Here is a 10,319-nt window from a genome sequence, read left to right as displayed (position 1 = left end):
ATATGACTTGAAGAGAAAATACAATCATCAGTACTAGCTATGTTAGGGATGTTAGAATTATCAGATAAAAAATTTAAAACAATTTTGACTAAATATGGAAGGGATTCAAATGGAAAAATAGTACATAAGAACGTATGATGAATGTAAACAGAGATAGAAGTAATCACCCAGAGCAAATACAAAGATCACATACAAATACTAAAGTTATATCCAGAAAAGTTGGAGATTTCAAATGAAAGAATATCTGATAACAAAGATAAATTAATAAAAGTCTTGAAAACTGAAATGCAAAGAATACCAAATAAAATGGATAAATGGATATAAAAGAATTTCCAAGGACTATGGAACAAATACAAGATGTATATATCTATGTGTAAGAGGATTATTACAAGGAAAAGAAAAAAGACAAAAGAATGTAATCAGAATGACAGCATAACCTCAAATCAATGTCAGATGTAAAATCCACATTTAGGAATCTTGGAGAACCCCCCAAATGATCAATGTTAAAATGGTACACAATCATTTTCAAATTTCAGAAGATCAAAAATAAAAAAAAATCTTAATTTAAGGGAAATGCATTTTATCAATTGGGGAACAAAAAAAAGAAAAGAAGAGATATCTATACTTATCAAGTAAACATAGAATAGATGCCCCATATCACTATTCATTAGGAAAATGGAAATTAAAAAACAGTTACCATTAGAATAGCATACTTATTAGAATGGAAAATCTAAAGCTGACCACATGAAATGTTAATGCGAATGGCAGTCAACAAGAACTATGGTATAGTAATATAAAAATGCAAAGTGATACAGTCACTCAATGACAATTAGACAATTTCTTATAAAACTAAAAATATTCTTGCCATATGAAATAACAGTCATATTTTTATATTTTCCCAAATGAATAAAATCATGAGGAAAAATGAGTAATAGAAAAAGAAAAGAAGAACCAAGAGGCCTGTCAAAGGCTTGTCTCACCTCTGTGTTTTGATGTGTGAATAAAGTGTTAGTTGATTTTATCTTCTTTTAAGTATTAATAAGCTATCTTTTCATGATCTTTTCCAGACTTAAAAGAATTAGATAGATAACTCTCTACTAAGAGAGTTAACTCTATACTAAGAGAGTAATTAAGAAAGATAAAATGCACTTTGGACACTCCAAAATTTAGTAGAAGAATGCAAATGCTACAGGATTTTTATTTTATGTAGTTCAAGGGAATCATAAGAACAAAGAATTACTTTCTTTGCCTCTCCACTTTCATATTAAGGTCTATATTTAGAAGAAAATAATAGTCAAACTCCAGTTGTGTTATACTTAGCAAAAAAAGTAAAAATAAAATACCTCTTATTACCTTCTTAAATGCAGTGAATAGCTTTATTTTTCCACTAATGTGAAGAATAAACTTTTCAAAATGTCATGCTGGTCTCATGATGCGTTTTATAAAAGGCATCTAATGGTAAATGGAAGTGTTTGGCCAATGTGTTGACACAAATCAATTTATAAACTGTAGAATATAATTAATGGATATTTTACAAATAGTACAGTAATAACAATTCAAACATAACTATTTTATTTCACCACACTAATTTTAACACTAGTCTTCATTTTTCTATGATGTCAAATCACCCTTAGCATGTTAATTTGTCACAGTACATCTATAAATTATCTGCATATTACTAGAAATATGTAGAAATATAAACATTGCTAGAACCATCTAAAAATAAAATCAGAACCATCTAGAAATGTTGAAAATTAATAAAATAAATATGACAATAAATTGATCACTTGATCACTTGACTTCCCATTAATTGTCGATTTGCTTGAGCGGGTGCCAGTAACATCTCCATTTGTCCCTGTCTCATACTAGTGTAGCCCAATGGCCTCTGTTCGTTCTAGGAACACGAAGAGCCTCAAACCGATCATTCATGATCTTAATGAAGAAGTCTGAACATCTGGTAGGTGGGCCGCCATGAGGTCTTTTGACATCCTGTGGAATCCAGTCAGTAATGGCTCTAGTCCAGCGGTCATCTCTAAATCTCATTATGTGACCAGCCCACCTGATTTTGACACCTTGGCAAACGAGACTGCATCCCTAATTCTTGATTGTCAACGAAGGTCAGAACTCTGGATTCTTTCTCTCATTTGAGTAAAACGTGATACTCCAAGCATAGCTCTTTCAATTCCTCTTTGGGAGACCCGAATAGCGTTCTCACCCTGTTTGCGTAGGGCCGGATTTGATTCCTCCATCCCTCGGGAGACCCAGCAAGATACTGAGAGTATCCCACCCATACGGCAAAGCCTGGCAAGCTACCTGTGACGCATTCGATATGCCAAAAACAGTAAAAAATGTCTCACAGGGGAGAAGTTACTGGTGCCTGCTTGAGCAAATTGATGAACAGGAGGACAGTGTGACAGTGCACTGCCATGCTACTTTTTTATTGAGGGTTGGGAGTGGGCCATACACATCTGTATTCAGGATTACTGTATTCTGACTCTGAGCTCAGGGATCACTCCTGGCAATGCTCATGGAACCATATGTGTTGCCAGAGATTGAAACTGGTCGGCCATGTGCACAGTTAAGCACTGTAGCACTGTCCTCCCGTTGTTCATCGATTTGCTCGTGCAGGCCCAGTAACGTCTTCATTGTGAGACTTGTTTTTACTGTGTTTGGTATATTGAATATGTCACGAGGAGCTTGCCAGACTCTGCTGTGTGGGTGAGATACTCTCAGTAGCTTGCCGGACTCTCTGCGAAGGGCAGAGAAATTGATCCCGGCTCGGTCAGGCTGGCCGCACACAAGGCAAACACCCTACCACTGTGCTATCACTCCAGCCACAGTTAAAGAGAAAAAAATTATTTTTTAAAAAATGATAAACTATTATTATTTTTATTTAAACATTTTAAAAATTATACTGTTATACAGTTTATTAATGTAAGCTCATTAGTGAAAACATTTCCATTTCTGGTGAGTTCTTCTTCTTTATATAAAAAGGATTATGTGGCAGAGCTATACATACTAAAAGCAGACTTATTTCTTTGAGTCACAGGGATCATAAACATTTGAACTGGATAAGTCCAGAACCATCTATTAAAATGATGAGAAAGCCTCCTTCAATTGACAACAGCAGTAACAAACTTATATTACCTTTCAAACTTTTATTACCAAGGCAGGAACATAGGCCTGGTTTTGTGTCTTACCCTGATCTAGAAAACTGGAGAAATCAAGTATCATTAGAATTTGAACATACACAACTTGGAACTATGCTTCCACACCAAAGGGAAAAAAAAAACATCATTTTATCACTAACTCTTAATAAATATCACTAGCTATAACATAATAAAACATAACTCTAACAAGCAGAAGGAAGTGTTTTTCAATAACCAAACTATTGAAAAGCAGTATTTTGACTCAAATTTAATTTAGTGATTTACTGTTTTATGGGTTGGAGCAATAACACAGTGGGTCGGGCATTTGCCTTGCACGCCGCCGACCCAGGTTCTATTGCTCTGCCCCTCTCAGAGATCCTGGCGAGCTACTGAGAGTATCCCATCTGCATGGCAGAGCCTGGCAAGCTCCCCATGGTGTATTTGATATGCCAACACCAGTAATAACAAATCTCATAATGGAGATCTTACTGGTGCCCACTCAAGCAAATCGATGAACAACAGGACAGTGCTCAGTGCGACCTGTTTTATACAATGCTGTTTTGCTAACTTTTTCTAACAGAAACTAAAGACTTTCTATGGATAGTAATGAAAGGATATTAGTTCTTTGATATGGTATGATAACATTACGCTCTTAAAACAGACATTTACATTCTTACAAACCATTGTTATTTCAAGTGTTCTTAAAAACTCAATACACAAATTTAGTAACTTCTAGAAATTAGATCATTAGTGTACTTCATATTTATTTTAAGAATAAAATGATTAAGATGCAGCCATTGTTCAGCATGCAGGAAACTGTCTTCTCTGGGTTGGGTTAGACATGCCCCCATCTGCAAACCCTAGCCTTTCCTGATGCTTGCAGAGAAACTAGTCTTGGGCTCTGTACACTGGAAGGTTCTAGAATGCTGGCTACCATGAGCAAACAGAAAGTGCAGCAGAAGCTTCTCAACTGGGGGATTATTGACGAGCTCACACAGAACTCACCAGCTTTGACAAGACCATGACCAGGCTGTCCACAAATATAATGTCTACAGAAAAGCAGCATCTGTGACAGCAAAATGTCAAAATAAAATAATGAACACAGGGAAGTTCAAAAATTGCTAGGAGCAGGAATAAAAAATTACTGTGAAGATCGATAAGTTTTGAGCCCTGGAAAATTGTGGAAACTGGAATAGTTTCAGCAAAATGATACAAGTTCATTTACCAATTTCCTAACTCCAGTTACTGGCATTGCTCCCCTTGCTGCAAGGGAGTTTGTTGATGAAAAGATTAAAGTATTAAAAGTTCTCAAAAAAATGAAGATGAATTGAACCATCATCAGTGAATTGGTCTGTAATATTTTGAGGACTTTGAGAAGAGAATTTCTTGAGAAGAGATGTTACGAAAGCAAGCTATTGTACTAAATGAAGTTAATAAAGTGGATTCTGAGTACATTACTGCAATCGGTGGCAGTGTCAGAAGAGGTGCAGAATCCAGTGGTGATAGAGAAGTGCTTTAGACTCATCCATGCTTTACCTCTGCATAAACCAAACAGATAAGCAGATAAACATAGCCTCCTCCATAGAAACAACACAGCGTCACAGTTTCACAACTAATCTTGGGCAAGATGCTAAGCCTTCAAGCTAAAACTGGTGGTCTCCTTCCACAGGATCTTCCCAGTTCTGTGTATCATCCAGCTCCTGGAGCAAGCGATTGCACACCTCACTGAGCAACACAGAAATTCACAATTCTGAAAGCACAGAAAATTAGATGGGAAAGTAGCACAAAAGCAAACTAAGCTAAATAAGTGAAAGCACGGAAGTCACACCTCAGAAAATCCTTAGGAAATGACTTAAAACAGCATCGTGAGATATAACAATTTTCACAAATGTTCAATGTATCATTTTGTTGTAGTGAGCAATATAAAATAAATTGTTTTCGGCAGGCCTGGGGGGGATGGTGTGGGAAACCGGGATTAATGGTGGGGCTAAGGCCACACTGGTGGTGGGATTGGTGCTGGAAAAGACGTGTATTATGAACAACTTTGTAAACCACGGTTTTTAAATTAAGTTAGAGAAAAATAAATAAAATGCAATTCGTTCTGAAAAGAATGATTATATCAATACATTTAAAAACTCATTGCTTGTATTTCAGTCAGTCAGTAATCTAAATTCCACTGACTAAATAAAATCAGATCTTTGCTTAGCAAGCAAAGATCAATATCATAATAAAATTTCCAAGTTCCAAATTAAGTTCAACACATCATCAAAGATGAAAATACGTTTTCTACAATGAAATTTATATTGTTATGTGGTAATTAGACTAATCTAGAATTTCTTGAATCTGAGCCATTTGAGGTACACAATTTTAACTATTTTCTTAAGATTTCTTGTTTATAACTACCAAAAAGAATGAATTATAGATAAACTCCAGATTGACACTAATATAATTAGATATTATACCTGCCCTACCCCAACAACAGAAAAAAATCTAAGTCTTAAAGATATTAATTATCTCATGTTCTAATTTTCCCTTAGCTCAGAAGAACCATTGTCTTTTGGAAAACTCAAAGATAAAAAAAAAATTGTGAGTGCTTGCAAGTTTTTCTCAAGGACCATTCCAAGAATTAAATTTAAACTTCATCCTGTAAATTTTAATTATTCAGAACACAATTATACCTTTGCTTCTTCACTTCCCTGCTTTCATACTCATACTTTTAGGGGGAATCTCCCGGAGCAGGGGGCTCTTGTTCTTGACATGAAGAGAACAGACTAGACTTCGACACTTAGAAAGTTGGATTTTATTTCTGCAAGCTAAGGGTAACTAATTATAAAAATGAAGAAAACCAGGTCCATAAGCTGAAATATTAAGGCCAAAATCAGACTTAACTTGAAGGCAAGTTTCTAAAAATGGTGCATATTTTTATAATTTTAGAGTCTTCATACTCATATATTTCCAGTTTAAGTGGGCCAGTCAATGGCACTGAATTTTGGACTAGTCTCTTATCCATGGAGTAGTTTGAGAGAAGGATTAAGGAAGGAAGGGAGGAAGGATGAAGAGAAATTAAAAGTGGAAGTTGAATGGAGGAAAGTTTGAGAGAGGATTTAAAATTACAATTTAAGTAGGATAATTGAGAAAGTCCTCATTGAGAATCAGGGAGAAAATTATAGCCGGATTTCATCAAATTTCAAGCTTCTCCTATGCAAAGAATTCTTTCTATCTTAGCTTGTAGAACTGTCTTGACTCACTCTTTTAATAAATAACCCAAGATTTCTGAACTAGAAAAAAATACTGCTAGTGATAAAATAATTGGATTATAATAAGCACTAAACCTTGCCTCATTGGTGAAGCTTAGCTGAAAATCAAATTATAGTTCTATAAATATCTAAACTCAAAATGCAACACTGGTTCTATCACACCTGCCTTCAATGGTATTGCACTCTTTTCTCGAGATATCTCAGAAGAATAAGCAAATAAGCTCTTTTAGATATTATAGGAAGAAATAATTACTCTTTTCTATAAAAATTCAACAATTATTCTCTTCATTCCTTCCTAACACATTATTAAAATCATCACTTATCTTACACTTCAATTTCTAAAATTGTTCCATAGTGATAAAATGTAATCACTGTTTATACAAAGCCAAACTCTCTCACTCTTCATAAATAGAGCATCAAGATATTTCACTAAGGGGTTTCTTTCATTCAATGGTCACAGAATGTTGTATCTATTCCTCTTCTAGTTAAATCAAGATACAAAATCTGTATTATACCAGCTATACCTTTTTTATTTTAATGAATCATCTTGAGATACATTTACAGACTTACAGACTTTCATGATTGTGTCTTAGTCAAACAATGTTCAAGTACCCATCCTTCCACCAGTGCCCATCCCCAGCCCCCAATGTTCCCAGTATCCCTCCCCCCAACTCACCCCTTCCCACCTCCTGCCTCTATGGCAGGCACAATCCCTCTTACTCTCTGTCCTTTTGGGTGTTATCATTTGCAATACAGGTAGCTAGCAGCCATCTTGTTTGATCCATTACCTACTTTCAACATGCCTCTATCATCCCAAGCGATCCCTCCCACCATCATTTATTTAGTGCTCCTCTCTCCATCCCAGCTACTTTTCCCCTCCGTGCATGAGACCAGCTATCAAGCCTTGGGGAATTGCTCCTGACCCTTATTTCAACTGTCCTTAGGTACTAGTCTCCTATTATGTTACTTTATATTCCACAGATGAGTGCAGTAATGTTATGTCTGTCCCTCTCTTTCTGATTCATTTCACTTAGAATGATACTCTCCCCTGCTGATCCACTTACATGGAAATTTTATGACTTCATTTTTTTTTTAGTGATCTGTTTTCTTGATTTATTAGTCTCACGATGGAGATGTTCCTGGGCCTGCTGGAGAAAATTGATAAACAACGGGAGGACAGTGACAGAGATTAGTCAGTTGTTCTGTGAAAACAATTATGAATATTCATTTCAAGGGCACATCTAGACATGAAACAATTCCTGAATTACTAGTTTAGATCACACTGTACCAGTTTCCTTTTGTTGTTATAATACATAGTTGTTTTGTAACAGACTTGGGGAAACACTGGGTGAGTATCTGCTCTTCCTTTAACCTCAAGGAAAATAAGGGAGGTCTGGGGTGTATTTCTTGCTTAATATGTAAATACCCAGTCATCCAAGAGGATCTTTTAGATCATAACTAAATCCACTTGATATTCTTGGCCAAATATTTTTTTTAATTAGTGAATCACCCTGGGGTACAGTTACAAACTTACAAACTTTCATGTTTGCCTTACAGTCATACAATGATCCTTTACCCATCCCTCCACCAGTGCCCATTCTCCCCCACCAATTTTCCCAGCATCCCTCCCAACACCCCCACCTCATCCACTACCACCTCACCCTGCCTCAGAGGCAGGGCATTCCCTTTAATTATCTCTCATTTGGTGTGTTGTGGTTTGCAATAGAGGTATTGAGTGACCATTGTGTTCAACCTATAGTCTACTTTTGACACGCATCTTTCAACCTGAATGGGTCCTCCCAACATCCTTTACTCGGTGTTCCCTTCACTATCATGACTTGAATTTTTCTAACAGCTGCATAGTATTCCATTGTGGAGATATACCAAAGTTTCTTTAATCAGTCATCTGTTCTCTGACACTCAGGTTTTACCAGATTCTAGCTATTGTAAATGGTTACCAGCTATACTTAAAACTATCAAAAATAATAGTTATTCCATTAGGTATCTTTTGTGCATAAATATAATACATAGTCATGCATGTGTACACATATATAGACTCATTTATACACTAAGTATATGAATATACAAATATATCCATGTCAACATGTACATACATTATAACTTACTACAATTATTATTTATTTAATTTTTTATAGCAATCATATACATAGTTAACTTCCCTTTCCCGCCATATATTCCAGGTCTCCTTAAATTTGATCTACACATGAATTTGTTGGAATTTGACCAGCTAGTAATATTATTCAAGATTTAGATGAGACATGGTGGTGAAAGGAAATATTCCTGAGATTATATCTATTTTACCCATAGTCCTCTCAGCCCTCACCATATGGAAGCAATTCAATATTCCATTTATAGGAAGGATCTTCCAATTGATATCCTAAATCCTGTGAAAAATCTCCACCTGGTAAGTTAGTGTTTTAAATCCTAATTACTAGCGTCATTGTTGTTTCTTTTGATGAGATCATAAAAAATCAATAAACAGAGTCAAGAAACTTGGGAACAAGGGGCTAGAGAAATAATTCAGCATGAAAGGCACTTTTCTTGCATGAGGTTGACTCCAGTTCAATCCTGTGGGTAACCCATATGGTCTTCTCAATCCACAAGAAGCGATTCCTGGGGGCAGAGCCAAGTAATAAGCTCTGGACACACCCGGATGTGGTCTAAAGCCAATAATATTAATAATAATAATAATAATGCCTAAGGAACTAGAAAACAAATGTATTTTATGAATGGGTAATTTGGTATGAAAAATTATCTATCTACCTTTTATTCTCATGTACCTATATTATGTAAAGAGAAGAGAATAGTACCATTATATTGGTCATTGTTTTAGAATATAAATTTTTTTCTTCAAAAGAATATTTGAGTTTCACAAGGCATTGTTTCCAAATTGTGGAATAAGTGAATTAAAACAAAGTGATCAAACATTCAGGAAGTTAAGCAGCTAACAGGAAATGGATCTTCCATTTTAAGAGTGCATTTCAAGCATTTAATAAAATATTGACAAACTGAATCAGACAACATATTTAAAGAAACATAGATCACAATCTAGTAGGATTTACACCAAGGATGCAAGAATGAATTAATATATTAAGTCAACAACATAACATACAACTTCAAGGCAAGATATAACTAAAATGATCATATTAATATGCCCAGAAAAAGCATTAGACAAGATACAATGTCTATTCACAAGAAAACTCTCATAAAATAGAAGTAAAGGATCTTTTTTCAATATATTTTAAGTAATTTCCCACAAATCCACAGAAACATCTACTTAAGGACAAAAAATGAAAAAAATCTCCAAAAGTCTTCCCTTTACAATTAGGCATTAAACAAGGTTGCCCCTTCTCACCACTGTTACATAATATAGAATTTCTGGAGATAACATGATACTGTACTTAGAAGACCCTGAGCACTCTACAAAAACAAACAACAAAAATCCCTCCTAGAAAAAATAAACTTGTTCAGTAAAGTGGCAGTTTACAAAAACAAACACATAAAAACACATGAAATGTCTATTAGTAAACAACTAAGTAGAGAGGAAAATTTTTAGAATTCCATTCATAATTGTACCTCAAAAATCAAGTACCTGGGAAACAGCTTAAACAAAAGAGGTGAAAGACATATGCACAGAAAACATTAAATCACCAGTTATGAGGAATAAAAGAAGACACAAGAAAATGAAAACAAGGAATGTTGACATTGTCAAAATGACCATCCTCCCATAGCTCTAAACACTTTAAACATAGTTCATATAAAAATATCCATGACACTTTTTAACCAAACCAAATCATGACATTCTTTACCAAATCAAACCAAAGTGCACATGCAGCAATAAAACTCCTTGAATAAGCCAAAACAGTTCAGAATAAAAGAATATAGGAAATCT

The 10,319-nt window shown here is 35.0% G+C and overlaps 1 pseudogene; it reads left to right on the top strand.

Moving 5' to 3' along the window:
• Positions 1-4,084: 4,084 nt before the first annotated feature.
• On the top strand, positions 4,085-4,716 carry LOC130027128 (DNA polymerase beta-like; annotated as a pseudogene).
• The last annotated feature ends 5,603 nt before the right edge of the window (positions 4,717-10,319 follow it).

This window comes from Sorex fumeus, unplaced genomic scaffold, assembly GCF_029834395.1.
Source record: "Sorex fumeus unplaced genomic scaffold, SorFum_2.1 ptg000036l, whole genome shotgun sequence".
Taxonomy (NCBI): Eukaryota; Metazoa; Chordata; class Mammalia; order Eulipotyphla; family Soricidae; genus Sorex; species Sorex fumeus.
Note: the sequence above shows the minus strand (reverse complement) of the source record. Positions and strands in the feature narration are given on the sequence as shown.